This window comes from Muscardinus avellanarius (genome assembly GCF_963383645.1).
Source record: "Muscardinus avellanarius genome assembly, chromosome: 5".
Taxonomy (NCBI): domain Eukaryota; kingdom Metazoa; phylum Chordata; class Mammalia; order Rodentia; family Gliridae; genus Muscardinus; species Muscardinus avellanarius.
Window position 1 is genome coordinate 68,800,122 of NC_137790.1, and position 15,790 is coordinate 68,815,911.

The window sequence follows — 15,790 nt, forward strand, 5'->3', positions numbered from 1 at the left end:
AGTCATTTGTCTGAACTCATACTGTCAAGTCCTTAACTTTCAGCAGAGTGTTATTTCCAGATTATCAGATTCGTTGCACAAAACATAGCAAATAAATGCCCAGGAAATTAACTTCTCAAGAAACTATTGCTAGGAACCCTGAAATCTCTGCTTCTTTATATCTGCTCCCCATGATTTATTCCACTACTCACTCAGTAACTGAAGAACAGCAGCTCTACCATGACCCACACCCCACAGTGATGGCTGCTGGTGATGTGTAGGTGGCCTTGCCGTGAGTCTAGTAAATAAAGAATTCCCTTTTCTGTTTACTGAGTTGATCCCAAGGGACTCCACAGGGACTTCCAGGGTACTGGAGAGGGATGGCTGCCCTCTAGCACTGTGGCATCGAGCACAGGAACAGAGGATAAAGGAGGCCACCCCTCCTGCTGGTAGGGTTTACAAGAGACCCAGGTTCGGCTCTGTTTTGTAGGTATTATTTCATTCAAACAAGGAAGGCTCAGTGTCCATGCCAAATTTACAAGGACTGGTTCCATGACTAAAGGCATAATGGACAGCTGGGTCCAGGGGGTCAGGGCCTCAGCTCCTGGGAGTACCTCTATTTCCAGGGACTCCAGTATGTGACCAGCAACTGCCACTCTCCTGACAAATACCATGGTTCCAAGCAGGGTCATTTCTGGCATTAAAAGCATGTGGATAATTTCAGGCCAATATGGGTGGTCAAGAGGTCCTAAGAGGAACAAGAGGAAAGTGCTAAAGACTCCAGTCTAGAACCGAGTGTAATGGCACAGGTTTGTAATCCTAGTACTTGGGAGGCTGAGACAGAAAGATCCCAGTTCAAGGACAGCCTCAGCTACTTAGGGAGGCCCTCCACAACTTAGTGAGACCTTATTTCAAAATAAATAAAAAATAGGGCTTGGAGGAGGCATGCCCCGGGTTCCATCCCCAGTGACAAAAGAAAAAAGGAAAAATAAATTCCAAAGAGTCCTTGGGTGGGAAGGAGCCACCAATAGGAGTGCCAAAGTATTGTAAACAGGACAGATTCTAGAGGCTCCATTGTAGGAGACCCCATTCAGGACAGTCTAATTTGCAACTGACTTAAGTAAAATTCATTATTTTAAAAAAATAATGCCGCCGGGGCGTGGTGGCCCACGCTTGTAGTCCCCGCACTTAGGAGGCTGAGACAGGAGGATCGCACAGGTTCAAAGCCAGCCTCAGCTACTTAGTGAGGCTCTCGGCAACTTAGTGAGACCCTGTTTCCAAATAAAATATAAAACTGGTCTGGGAGTATAACCTGGAGGTAGAAAGCCCCTGGGTTCCACCTCCAGTACCACCAAAATAAATAAATAAATAAATAAATAAATAAATAAATAAATAAATAAATAAATAAAATGCCTTTAAAACTTAAAAAGGTGTAAAAGATGTTGAGCCTATTTTAACATTTGTGAGTGCTTAAAGGGCCATCATGTAATCCTTGACAGCATCAGGGATGCCACAGCTTTCAGCTAACCAAATAATTTTCAGTAATTTAACACAGTTAGGGAGGCACTGTGGTATGGACTGGGTGAAGGTCCATGTCCCTTGTGAGCTTCTATGTGAACATTACTATATCCTGGATAAGTCTGTCGAATGAAACTTCCTGGAGGAAGATGTCATCATGGAGATTTTAAGACCATGAGCTCCATGACCTTGTGGAACTTAGGCAAAGCAATAGTTCTAATGGTTAGGGTGAGATATATCTATTTATTCTCTGTTTCATATCTGGTTACTTCACTAAGAATATAATGTGTACCTTATTAAAATTCTGTGTATAGGACTACCTTTTTCAATTTCATTTATTCAATTGCAATTTTATTGAGACCTATAATTTGAGCCTCAGCTTCCATTAATGCCAGGAAGATATATTTTAACAGACAGTAAGGTTAATTCAGAACCTGGAGAACATTATGCTGAGTGAGATTAGCCAGTCACAGAAACTGAAGGTTCATATATCTTCTCTCATATGCAAAGCTAGGGAGTAATCAGAATGCTGGAGGGACTTGAGACAATGGATGGGGAACTCTAGTGGAGCAAGGGAAGCAGCCTAGGAGAAGGGCTGGGAGGAAGGAGAGAGAAAATTAATGAAGAAAACGCTTCCATTGATGTTATGTACCTATGTGAGAATACCAATGCCAATCTCAATACCCTCTGTGGGGAAGGGGCAGTGGGGAGAGAGCCAGGGCAAGCCCACCAAGTGCTGTGTGTATGTATGTCACCATCACTATGAACTACATTATGATGTGAGACTACAATATACCAATAAAAGTAAAAAAAGATAAAAGATAAAATGTAAAACATAAGGACTGGACTTCCGGGAAGATGGCGACGGAGCAAAATGGGGCTTACGAGCCCCGCTAACAACAATCTCTACTACCACAGAATCGGCGCCTTTCATAGCCAGAGAACACCACCAGCAGAAAACAAAAGATGTAATTTTAAGGGACAGAGAAAAGAGGGCTGGAAAAACAAGACACCAGAAGCCAGACCGCAGTGCTGCAGCTGGAGCTGCAGCGTGAAGCGGCGGGCACCATTTTGCCTTGCAGCACCAGGCTCCAGAGAGAAAGGGAACTCATAACAGAGCCCAGAAACCAGAGAGGAGATGCCCGAGAACGCAGCAGCAGCGCCTTACTGCTGGCGGCAGCAGCGAGTTCACCGGACGGCACCAGACCAACGCACGCAACAGCCCACCAAGATCCAGAGAGGAGCATCGGACAGCGAGCCGAGGTGAGCCGATGCGGAACAGCCGGGCAGGATTCAGCAGATCTCTCGGCGCAGGAACCATCTAAAGCTCCCAGGGGCTGGGCTCAGCGCACACTGCAGGGACTCAGAGTGGAGTTCAAAAACAGAGAAGAAATACGCCAGCCTCACAGCCGAGGGCGTGGCAGCGGCGCCATATTGCTACCGGCGGGAGCAGCAGCGAATTCACCAAGTCCACTACAGCTCCATCTGCGTACTCAAGAACAGTGAGTCAAATTGCGGGCCACAGAGGAGAAATCCCAGAATTGTACTCCCAGGGACTTGACCCAGTGGGGAAGTGGTGGTGGCAGAGATATTACACCATAGGAGAACGCCCAACCTGGCACCCCCCATGGTTTAAAGCAGCCTCGATTGACTCCCTGGGTCTGAGACTCTACAATACAACCCAGTATGGGAGTAGTGGGGACTGAGATACCACAGACTCGAGATCTACAGCACCTTAAGTGAAGTCGTAGTGACCTAGGGAAGAAACCAGAGAAGGCACAAACTTCCGAAATCATGGGAAAGAGGAATAACAATGGAGCAGTGAATGCCCACAACCCCACAACATCAGAACCTGATAAAACAGAAATTCAGAGATTTATAGAAGATCAAATCAGGAAAATAACTGTAGAAATAATAGAGGTATTTCAAAAAAAATTCAGAGAGAGCCAAAAGGAGATAAAGGATGCAATTAATGAAGTAAAGGCCTCAATTCAAAGTACAAACAACCGATTAGACCACATGGAGAATAGAATCTCGCTCCTAGAAGATGATCATTCAAAAAATGAACGCATAGTTTCTAATTTAGAAAAAAAAAATCCGACAGCAGGAATCTGACATTGAAGAAATATGTGCCCATTTTAAGAGAGCTAACCTAAGAATAATTGAAATAGAGAAGGGAAAAGAAGGTGAAACCAAAGGGATTAACAATCTTTTCAAGGAAATAATAGCAGAAATTATCCAAACATAGAGCAAGAGGTTGATACACAGGTCCAGGAAACTTACAGAACTCCCTTTAGACGGGATCGGAGAAGAGGATCCCCACGCCACATAACTGTCAAAATGACCAATGTGGAAGCCAAGCAGAGAATCTTAAAGGCAACAAAAGCAAAGGGCCAAGTGACATTCAGAGGCAAACCAATTAGAATCACTCCAGACTTCCCAAACCAAGTCATGAGAGCCAGAAGGGCTTGGAGTAACATATTCCAAACTCTGAAAGAAAACAGCTTCCAGCCAAAAATTTCCTACCCAGCAAAACTTGCTATCAAATTAGATGGGGAAATAAGAAGCTTCCATGACAAACAGACACTGAAGGAATTTATGTCTTCAAAACCAGCACTAGAGAAAATACTCAAAGAGATTAACTACAAAGAAGAAATAGGTAATACACACCAGAACCAGAGAAACAAGATTTTCCATCCAATAGACAACTAAGATTGGTTATCTATGGAGATTCATTATTTATGTTAGTCTTTTACCTATCTCTAAATTGTATTGTTTGCTTTTATTATTGCTATTTTTAGGATTTCTAGCTGAAATATTAATATACCTTCAGATATAGCATTTGGAAATATTTTATCCCATTCTATCAGTAACTTTTAACTCTGTTTACATTGTCTTTGGAAATACAATATTTTTTATTTTTTAGGGAGTTTGTATACTCTTCTGTTGCCTGTGCCATTGAAATCATATCTAAGAAATCACTGCCAATTTCAATGTTGTGAGGTTTTATGACCCAGATTTTCTCCTAAAAGTTTATAGTCTTAAGATTTATATTTAGGTCTTGTATCTATTTTGAGTTAATATTTGTATATGGTGTTAGGTAAGGGTCCAATTTTATTCTTTTTCATGTAATTATTATTTTTCAACAATATTTAGTTAAAAGATTATTATTTCCTCCACAAAATGTTTGTGGAAACCTTGTCAAAAATAACTTGACAGTACATGGAAGAATTTATCTCTAAGCTTTTACTTAACATCAATAGTTTATATATCTGCCTTTAGAACAGTACTACACTGTTTCAATTATTGTAGCTTTATATGGTTTGAAATCAGAAAATATACATCTTCTAGCTTTGTTCTTCTTCAAGATTGTTTTGGGTATCTAGAGTCCATATTCCATATCAGGATAGATTTTTTTTCTGAAAAATAAATAAATAAATGTATGATAGCTTCACATAAAAAAAAAGAAAGAAAAAATATTCTCTGGTAAGAAAGAAAGCAAAAAGAAATATTGAACTGTTATCTTTTACTCATCAAAAGCTTGGTATCAGACAAATGAAACTGTTTTGTGAGATTATCATCGTTAATATTGGATAAATTGCTATAAAACTAGATGTCAACCACTAAGCCAAGCATGGGAAGGAGGGATGGGGAGGGAACGGGTGGGGATCAGGTAGGGGCTAACTGGGCGATGTGTGCATGTATGTCTACAAAAGTATTTTCTTGGACTTCCGGGAAGATGGCGACCGAGAAAAGCGGGGCTTAAGAACCCCGCTAACATCCAATCTCCATTACCACAAAATCAACGCCTTTCATAGCCAGAAAACACCATCACCAGTGAAACAAAAAATCACCAGGCTCCAGAGAGAAAGCGGACTGAGAACAGAGCCACAGAGGAGATAAGCAGCCTCACGCCTGAGGACGCGGCAGACGCGGCAGCAGCGCCATACTGCCGGCAGCACCGGCAAATTCACGGGAAGGCTACAGCAAGCTGAGGTGAGCCACTGCGGAACAGCCAGGCGGGATTTCTTCACGCAGAGAGCATCTAAAGCTCCCAGTGGCCGAGCTCAGCACATGCTGTAGGGATTCAGAGTGGAAATCAAAACCAAGAAGAAAAACACCAGCCCCACAGCCGAGGGCGTAGCAGCGGCACCATATTGCCACCGTCGGCAGCAGCACCGAATTCAGCGAGGCCAGTACAGCTACATCTGTGTACTCAAGAACAGTGAGTCAAATTGCGGGACACAGAGGAGAAATCCCAGTAGTGTACTCCCTGGGACTTGACCCAGTGGGGGAGGGGCGGTGGCCGTGATATCACACCATAGGAGAATGTGCAACCTGGCAACCCCACAGTCTAAAGCAGCCTCTATCAACTCTCTGGGTCGGAGACTCTGTGATACAACCCAGTAAAGGAGTAGTGGGGTCTGAGATACTACTGACTCGAGATCCAGAACACCTTAAGTGAAGTCATACTGACCCAAGGGAAGAACCCAGAGAAGGCACAAACATCCGAAATCATGGGAAAGAGGAATAATACTGGAGTAATAAATGCCCACAACCCCACAACATTAGAACCCGATAAAACTGAAAATCAGAGATTTCTAGAAGATCAAATCAGGAAAATAACTGTAGAAATAATAGAGGTGCTTTGAAAAGAACTCAGAGAGAGCCAAAAAGAGATAAAGGATGTAATTAATGACGTAAAGGCCTCAATTCAAAGCACAAACAACCGATTAGACCACATGGAGAAAAGAATCTCGCTCTTAGAAGATAAGCAATCCAAAAATGAACGCATAGTTTCTAATCTAGAAAAAAATATCCGACAGCAGGAATCTGATATTGAAGAAATATGGGCCCATTTTAAGAGAGCTAACCTAAGAATAACTGGAATAGAGGAGGGAAAAGAAAGTGAAACCAAAGGGATCAACAATCTCTTCAAGGAAGTAATAGCAGAAAATTTTCCAAACATAGAGCAAGAGGTCGATACACAGGTCCAGGAAACTTATAGAACTCCCTTCAGACAGAATCGGAGAAGAGGATCCCCATGCCACATAATTGTCAAAATGACCAATGTGGAAGCCAAGCAGAGAATCTTAAAGGCAACAAAAGCAAAGGGCCAAGTGGCATTCAGAGGCAAACCAATTAGAATCACTCCAGACTTCCCAAACCAAGTCATGAGAGCCAGAAGGGCTTGGAGTAACATATTCCAAACTCTGAAAGAAAACAGCTTCTAGCCAAAAATTTCCTACCCAGCAAAACTTGCTATCAAATTAGATGGGGAAATAAGAAGCTTCCATGACAAACAGACACTGAAGGAATTTATGTCTTCAAAACCAGCGCTAGAGAAAATACTCAAAGAGATTAACTACAAAGAATAAATAGGTAACACACTCCAGAACTAGAGAAACAAGATTTTCCATCCAACAGACAACTAAGATTGGTTATCTGTGGAGATTCATTCTTTATGTTAGTCTTTTACCTATCTCTAAAGGGTATTGTTTGCCTTTATTGTTGTTAATTTCTAGGATTTCTAGTTGGAATATTAATATACCTTCAGATATAGCATTTGGAAATATTTTATCCCATTCTATTAGTAACTGTTAACTCTGTTTACATTGTCTTTGGTTATACAATTTTTTTTTTAATTTTTTAGGGAGTTTGTATACTCCTCTGTTGCCTGTGCCATTGAAATCATAACCAAGAAATCACTGCCAATTTCAATGTTGTGAGGTTTTATGACCCAGATTTTCTTCTAAAAGTTTATAGTCTTAAGATTTATATTTAGGTCTATTATCTATTTTGAGTTAATATTTGTATATGGGATTAGGTAAGGGTCCAATTTTATTCTTTTCCATGTAATTATTATTTTTTAACAATATTTAGTTAAAAGATTATTATTTCCACCACCAAATGTTCATGGAAACCTTGTCAAAAATAACTTGACAATATAGGGAAGAATTTAGCTCTAGGCTTTTCTTTAACTCCAATGGTTTATATATCTGCCTTTAGAACAGTACTACACTGTTTCAATTATTGTAGCTTTATATGGTTTGAAATCATAAAATATATATCTTCTAGCTTTGTTCTTTTTCAAGATTGTTTTCGGTACCTAGAGTCCATATTCCATATTAGGATAGATTTTTTTCTGAAAAATAAATATATAAATATATGATAGTTTCACCTAAAAAATAGAAAAAAAAATATTCTCTGGTAAGAAAGAAAGTAAAAAGAAATATTGAAATGTTATCTTTAAGTCATCAAAAGCTTGGTATCAGACAAATGAAACTGTTATATGAGATTATCATTTTTAATTTTAGATAAATTGCCATAATACTAGATGTCAACTACTAAGCCAAGCTTGGGAGGGAGGGATAGGGAGAGAATGGGGTGGGGATTGGGTAGGGGCTGACTGGGAAAAGTGTGCATGTATGTCTACAAAAGTATGTATCCTACTATGATGTATGAATACAGTGCACCAATAAAAATAAATAAATAAATAAAAATAAAAATAAAATAAAAAATAAAATAAAAATAAATAAATAAATATTTTCTTTGTACCATTATGATGTATGAATACATTGCACCAATAAAAAATAAAAATAAAATAAAAAAAACATAAGGACTGCTATATAAGAGTTAAATGAGATTTTTCTCTTTCTTACAACACAAAGTCTGGTTGTCAAAGCCAAATCAGATAGTCTTTTGTACTAAAAAGTTTTGTCATCTTTGTCCTCAAAAGTTAGTATAAGCCGGGCATAGTAGCACATGCCTGTAACCCCAGCATTTGGGAGGCTGAGACAGGAGTATTGCAGTTTGTGGACAGCCTCAGCTACTACTTAGTGAGGGAATAATCGGAATGCAGGAGGGACTTCAGACAATGGATGGGAAACTCTAGTGGAACAAGGGAAGTGGCCTAGGAGAAGGGGTGGGAGGAAGGAGAGACCCTGTTTCAAAATAAAGAATAAAAAATAGAGCTGGGGCTTAGGAGACCCTTTTTCCAAATAAAAATGTTAAAATAGGTCTGGGAGTGTAGCCCAGAGGTAGAAGGACTTCCAGGAACCCCAGTACCACCAAAAAAAAAAAAAAAAAAAAAAAAAGTCTAAAAGACTCCTGCAATGAAGCATGCCTGGGTGAAATGTGAGGAGTCCAGGCCTCGTGTTGGTGAGCCTTCCTCCTTCAGCTTCTCATTTATTATTCCCAACACTCTTGTAAGTGTGGTAGGCACAGGTACTGTTTTCTTCATTTTACACATTGAGAAAGTAAGAAAGGTGATTGCATGACTTGCACAAAGTTAATTCCAGCCCTTTGTCAAAGCCAAAACTAAAATTCAAGTCATGTGATGTTCACTGTCTTTCCACTGTGACACACAGCCCCAAGAGAACAGATGAAGCAAAGAAACATCTGTGGGAGGTCGGAATGCCACTGCATAGCTCACCTCTGAAAGAAGACGCACATTTACTCTAACATAGGAGTAATATATGAAATTAATTCACATGGAGAACTGGCCTTAGTTCTCAAGCCCAAGGCCTAGAATAAATTACATTAGGTTGGAGATGAGAAGGACAAATTACCAGTGTGAAAGCTCAATACAGAGAAAATCTGAAAAGTTAGCCTTGTATGCATTGAGTCAGAAATGAAAGTATGAATTTGTCAAGGTAAAGTAAGTCATTCCTCCATGGCACATATCAGCTCTTTCTAAGTTAACTCTGGCACACACATGCTCCCTCTGTGCTCTAAGCTGGCTATAAGAATGGTAACAGAAACACAATCCTGCTTAGTCAGGCACAGTAGCGCATGCCTGTAATCCCTATACTTGGGAGACTGGGATAGGAGGATCACAGGTTCAAGACCAGCCTGAGCAACTCAGTGAGACCCTATTTCAAAACAAAAAACAAGAGAAAGGGCTCAGGGCTTGAAAGTAGATTGCTCATGGGTTCAGCCTAAAGGAAGGAAGGGAAGGAGGGAAAAAGAGAAGAAGGGAAGAAGGGAGGAATATCTATTAACCTGCAAGGCCCTAAGGGATCTCATCTATCGTATCCCATACCATTTCCAAGTCACACTTATGCCATTACATTTTAACACAGTGAAAACTCTTCAAATTACCATTAAGTGATTTAAACCATATTTCCCATTATAATGTGTTAGCCTAGCACATAATCGCCACCATGAAATACATTATTATAACACAATAAAAATGTAAGGCAATATGCATTAGAAATATTTTATAAGAAACACTAAAGGTTAAAGATTCTCATTAATGTATTTTTCTTGCTGCATGAAAAAAATACCCACAGAAACATGCATATACCCCAATTCAATTTCCCCCTTTATGCCTAGAAAAGTACTAATAATGCAATATTTGAAGTTCTTGATGGGAAATCACCCGTCCTGTTTACAGAACTTTCTCTTTAAACTGGAGACTGACCTTGTGCTAGAGGCCTACAGTCATCAAAATGCTTTAAAAAAAAAAAAACTTCAAAAACAAACTTGCATGCTGCTGTAGGGAGTTGATTTAACAGCTCTAGGGTAAAACCAGTTCCATGACACTGTGTGAGACAGTTCTACTGGCTCTAGGTTGACTATCTGTCACTGAGATACAGTTAACTGGATAGACAGTAATAAATGCAATTTCTTAAACTGCTGGATTAAATCTACCCAATGAAATTTTCTGTGGTGATAGCAACACTCTATTCAACATGATGGCCCCAATTGGTCATGATGAATAATTCTTTTGATATATTGTTGGATTTGATAATACTGGATTTTGTTAAAGTTGTCTTCATCTATATTCATAAGAGATATTGGTCTATACCTTTGTTTTCTTATAATATTTTTGTCTATTTTGGGTGCTTGGGTGGTGCTGGCTTCCCAGAATGAGTAAGGAAGTGTTACCTTTGCTTCTATCTTCTGAAAGAAATTGTAAAGAATTGCTATAAATTCTTCTTTAAATGTTTAGTGAAACTGAAAGTCACCAGTGACCCAATCCAGGCCCAGCGCTTTTTGTTTTGGAAGGTCATTTATTAGTAGTCAAGGTTCTCCAGAGAAACAAGACCAGTAGAAAATGCATGCGTGTGCACGCACGCGTGCACACACACACACACACACACACACACACACACACACACACACACTCCCTCTCTGTGTAGAGAAAGAGTATGAGACATTGGCTTCCTTGATTACATTATTTACCAGCTGCAATCTGGAGACCCAGGAAATCTGTTGGTATAATTAATTCCATACCCAAGGTTTGAGAACAAGGGAATCTGATTAGATTAGAACCCAGCCCAAGGACACAAGATGAGATAAAATGCTCTAACTCCAAGCAATGAAGCAGAGGGAAAGAAAGAAAATCCCTCCTCCCTCCACTTTTGGTTCTATTTAAGCCATCTATTGTTTGAGCAACGCCCACCCACTCAAGTTAACATGGAAAATTAACCATTACTGCTATTATTGATTCAAGTTATTTAATAGAGGCTTATACAGACTATTTCTTCTTGTGTGGATTTTTAGAGATTATTATTTTTCAATGATTGATCCATTTAATCTGTTATCAAATTTGTGTGTATAGAGTTGCAAATTATGGACGTAAGAAGTCTGGTTCCAGAGTCTATACATGCTCTTAACCATATGCTCTCTAATCCTCTCAGGCTAACTTATCCCTCACTCCTCCTACCCCCACTTACTTCACAAGCAAGATATTTTAAATATGATGTTTTAAACACAATTATTAGTCATTTGGAAGAGGAAAAGTAGTTTCTACTTTGAAACAGAAGCTGACTGCCAGCAGAGGCTTCAGTGTAAAGTGCCGATGAGCTAAATTAAAGGAATATCTACCTGGTTTTGTAACCAACAAGTCCATCATTTTCTCTCCTTTCAACAAAGAACACTACTATCCAAATTTCTATCTCTCCTACTTTCTCAGGGCGGCTGAGCCTATTACATACTTCCAATTCTGAGAGAAAGACTTTAACACAAGTTAGAGTCACATCACTGAACAGATGTCTACTAAAATTCATGGTGCTAAAGTACAAATGTGGAAATTCAGAAGAAAAAGAAAATCCAAAATTTAACATTACTTATTCTACTATCATTTGCAAGTCACCTCTTTTCTGCTATTTCTCAGAATCATAAATATTGTCTCAAATTTCTCTACAGTATTTCATAAGAGGTGGGAACTAGTTCAAAGTATCACTAAACAAAAGGTTAAAGTTCACAGATGTGTCAAAGATGGACTCATTATTGATTTTTGTTTGTTTTGTTTTGCTTGTGGTACTGAGGATTGAACCTAGAGGTGTTCTACCTTTGAGCTATTCCCTGAGCCCTATTTTACTTTTTATTTTGAAAAATAAACTTAGTGAAGGCCTCACTAAGTTGCTGAAAGCCTTGCTAAGTTGCTGAGGCTGGCCTTGAACTTGTTATTCCCTATTTAAGCCTTCAAAGTATGGCTTAACAAGCATGCACCACCACGCCCAGCTATTATTGTTGTTGTTTTTTTTTATAAAGCAGAAGAAATGAAAGTTGAGGAATGTGGCAATGAACTAGAATCTATAAGCCAATGTTTTTATCATCAAGCTTAAATGAGAAAGTGACAAAGATTGTAAACATATTTTGTCACTAACTTTGGTAGTTTAATTTTTTTCCTTTCCTTATTTTATCATATTGTACTCAGAGATGACTTATATGGTGACTAAGGCCAGAAATCTTACAGTCATACACTTCATTAATCTTCAACTTTCTCTAGCTAAAGAAACAAGGATGCTATTAGAAGCAGTGAGAGTAAAAAAAAAAAAAAAAAAAAAAAAAAAAAAAAAAAGACGTACTCTGAAGGGATGCCTGGTGCATGCATAGTCACTCTAGTGACTTTAAGAAACAAACTTTTGAGTGTTATTTTTGTTTCTCCTACTGGGATGAATTAAAAAGTGAACAACACACTTAATTGAAGGGAATAAAATGCTGATAGTGACAAGGTCAGCCTGTGATGTGAAGGATTAATAAGTATATTTTATAATATATGTTCTTCAACATCTAATTATCACCAAAGGCCTTATTATAATAATAAAGTGAAACAGAAGTGTAGATGAGAACAGATATGTATTAAGGGCGAGTTCTGTCCTTAGCATTGTGGGGAATACAAATGCAGCAAATGAGATGCTCTGCGTTAATAGAAACCTTCATCCCATTTCATAAATTCCAAGTAGTACCAACTCTCTATTTCCTGCTGGGAGAAGTTTTACTTCTGCTGAATTCTCTGGGCTCAGGTACCAACAAAATATCTGTAAGGAAGCAATGGCTGTTTCTTTAATATATTTCACTAGATGCTAAGAACTATACTTTGAAGGTGCTGTCTGAATTAAGCATGGAGTTCGAATAGGATACCTATCCTTCAATATGTGTGCAATATTTTTTTAAACAGGAAGTTGATTATGAGGTTATCTACCATGAATCTTTCCGGCAAGGATTTAAATAAAATGCCTAGTTCTGGATATATGCTTCTGGGTATCAGAAAAGAAAGAGATAAATATAACTTAGCTCAATAACGAAATACTGACTCTTGGGTGCAACCTGGTAAGACAGAGAGAAGACTAAACAGCCAGGAAGGAGGATCATATTTCCAACAGGAGCTAGCAATGAACCCATCACAGAAAAATTACTCAAGAGTTGTCAAGAGTTATTCAAGATGGAACAACAAGCAAGTGATAACACTCAGAGATACTGTGACCCTTCCAAAGGTATAGGAGTCCTACAAGGCCATTCTTAGCATGTTGTCACTGCTGAACTTATAGAGGAGAAACTGAAATGACTAGGGAGAGGTTCCCTCAAAGAGAACAGAGACAACAGATGTAAATTTTTAGGAGACAGTCTAAGGAGATCTTGATTAGATAGAAGAATAGCAGTATGAATGTGTGGAGGGAGGAGAGTTAATAATTTCTGCTCTTGTTGTTTTAAGGAAATAACAAATTTTAGAGTAAAAAAGGTAAGCCCAGAAAATACAGCTCAGTCCTTAGTCAACAAGATCATTCTCATATCTAAAATGTTGAAAATGTCACTTTTATCTGGACTTGTAATCCAATTTTCAAGGAATCTACCCCAAAAAAACTCTCAGTTAATGCCAAGATTTACAAATAAATGTTTATTGCAGCATCATTTAAAATGGTGAAGTTTTAGATAGCCTAGATGTCCAGCAATAGAAAAAATATTCATCAATAAATGTTATATAACTATAATATCTTCAAAAAGCATTTGGGAATAAAACTGATCATGTTCTAATATTAGATGATAAATAAGCAGACCATAAAATTCTATAAAAGTATAATATCCACTAAGTATATGTAGAGCCATGATCTGAGGTGTCCACGTCATCTGTCAGCCCCAGACCCCTTGCCCTTGGTGCTGACGCTACATCGATAATGGTGGGGATGGCCAGGCCGCCATGATACATTTCATATTGCTCTTCACTCAACAAGGGAAACTGCAGCTGCAGAAATGCTACACTACCCTTCCTGACAAAGAGAGCATAAAGATCACCCAGGAAATTGTCCAGATTATGCTCTCTCCAGAGCACAGGATAAGCAGTTTTATTGACTGGAAGGAGCTAAAACTTGTTTATAAAAGGTATATGCCAGTTTATATTTTTGCTGTACAGTAGAAAATCAAGACAATGAGCTGCTTTTTTTTTTTTTTTTTTTTTTTTTTTGCAGGCCTGGAGATGGAACCCAGGACCATTCAACCTCCGAGTTACATTTCCCGCCCTATTTTTTATCCTTTATTTCTTTATTTTGAAACAGGGTCTCACTAAGTTGCAGAGGGCCTAAGTACCTAAGGCTGTCTGCCAACCACAATCCTCCTGTCTCAGCCTCCCAAATGCTGGGATTACAAATGTGCGACACCAGACCCAGCTAAGACAATGAGCATTTGACACTAGAGACTGTGCATTGTTATGTGGAGTTGCTGGACAAACACTTTGGAAATGTGTGTGAGCTGGATATTATCTTTAATTTTGAAAAGGTGTATTTTTTTTTTTTTTTTGGTGGTGGTACTGGGGATGAAACCCTTCTATCTCCAGGCTACACTCCCAGACCAGTCTTATATTTTATTTGGAAACAGGGTCTCTTAAGCCAGCAAGGCTGGCTTTCAACCTGTGCAATCCTCCTGTCTCCGCCTCCCAAGCACAGGGATTATAAACCTGCACCACCATGCTCGGCTGAAAAGGTATATTTTTATCCTTGATGAATTTATAATAGGTAGAGAAATTCAGGAAACACGCAAGAAAACTGCTATCAAAGCCATTGACGGCTCTGATGTGTTACAGGAGACAATGGAAGAATACATGAACAAACCTGTATTTTAACTGTACATCTACTTGAAGATGTCCAGTGCTATGTGCTGTGAATGTGTAAATAGGCAATGCCTTGCGTCCAGTCTGCACTGAGCCTGTGGCTCCATTCCAAAATAAAACTTAAAGGGATTCTTTGTTAACTAGCAAAAATCAAAGTTGTTTAGCATAATATATTTATAATTGTTCTATGTCTGTATTATACCATATACAAATACCTTATTGTGTCTCTTGTTTCTTGAAATAACTGCTGCATAACCCAGTAGACTAAACACTTGCTTGTTTAACTCCATGTGACATTTTTCAGCTAATTTTGAAAAATTAGTTGCAATATATTTTTATTATTTGATCTTCTACCAACAGGTTGAAAGTTGTATTGTGTTAGTTCATGATTTAGAATGTAAAGTATACCTTATATCATTAATGCCTTTCCTTTATGTTTAGTTTTTTAAATTGTATATTAACTCAAAATTATGTTAAAGTTCAGAGTTTAAATGCTAGAAAATTTTTAATATACTTAATAATACTGTAACTTCATGCCAGATATAGTATATCTGATTTTAATGTCCTGAAATCATTTTTTTATTTCAGGATTGAAATTAGGGAAGATAACCAAAGAAAGTATAGAACTTACATGTTTAACACCTTAGAAGCTGCTATCTATGCAAAGGCTTTATTTTTTTTCTTCTTTTTTTACATTAAGAGTTTTATTCAAGAGAATGTCATTGTGCTATAAATGAGCTATTATTACATGAAAGGTGGCATTACCTTTTGTTATATATATATATATATATATATAATTGGTGCATTGTAGTCATACATCACAATGGAATACAAGACTTGTGAGAATATACAAGCACACAGCATCCAATTAGCCCCTTATCCAATCCCTATCTCATCCCCCCCCTCGATCCCATGCTTGATTGGTGATTAACTTTGATACATTTATTTACATACATC

The 15,790-nt window shown here is 38.5% G+C and overlaps 1 pseudogene across 1 annotated transcript; it reads left to right on the plus strand.

The window, feature by feature from the left end:
* The first annotated feature begins 13,927 nt into the window (after positions 1–13,927).
* LOC308263747 (AP-1 complex subunit sigma-3-like) lies at positions 13,928–14,845 on the plus strand (annotated as a pseudogene). The gene is made up of 3 exons: positions 13,928–14,160; positions 14,407–14,504; positions 14,707–14,845. The product of its transcript is annotated as an AP-1 complex subunit sigma-3-like (transcript).
* The last annotated feature ends 945 nt before the right edge of the window (positions 14,846–15,790 follow it).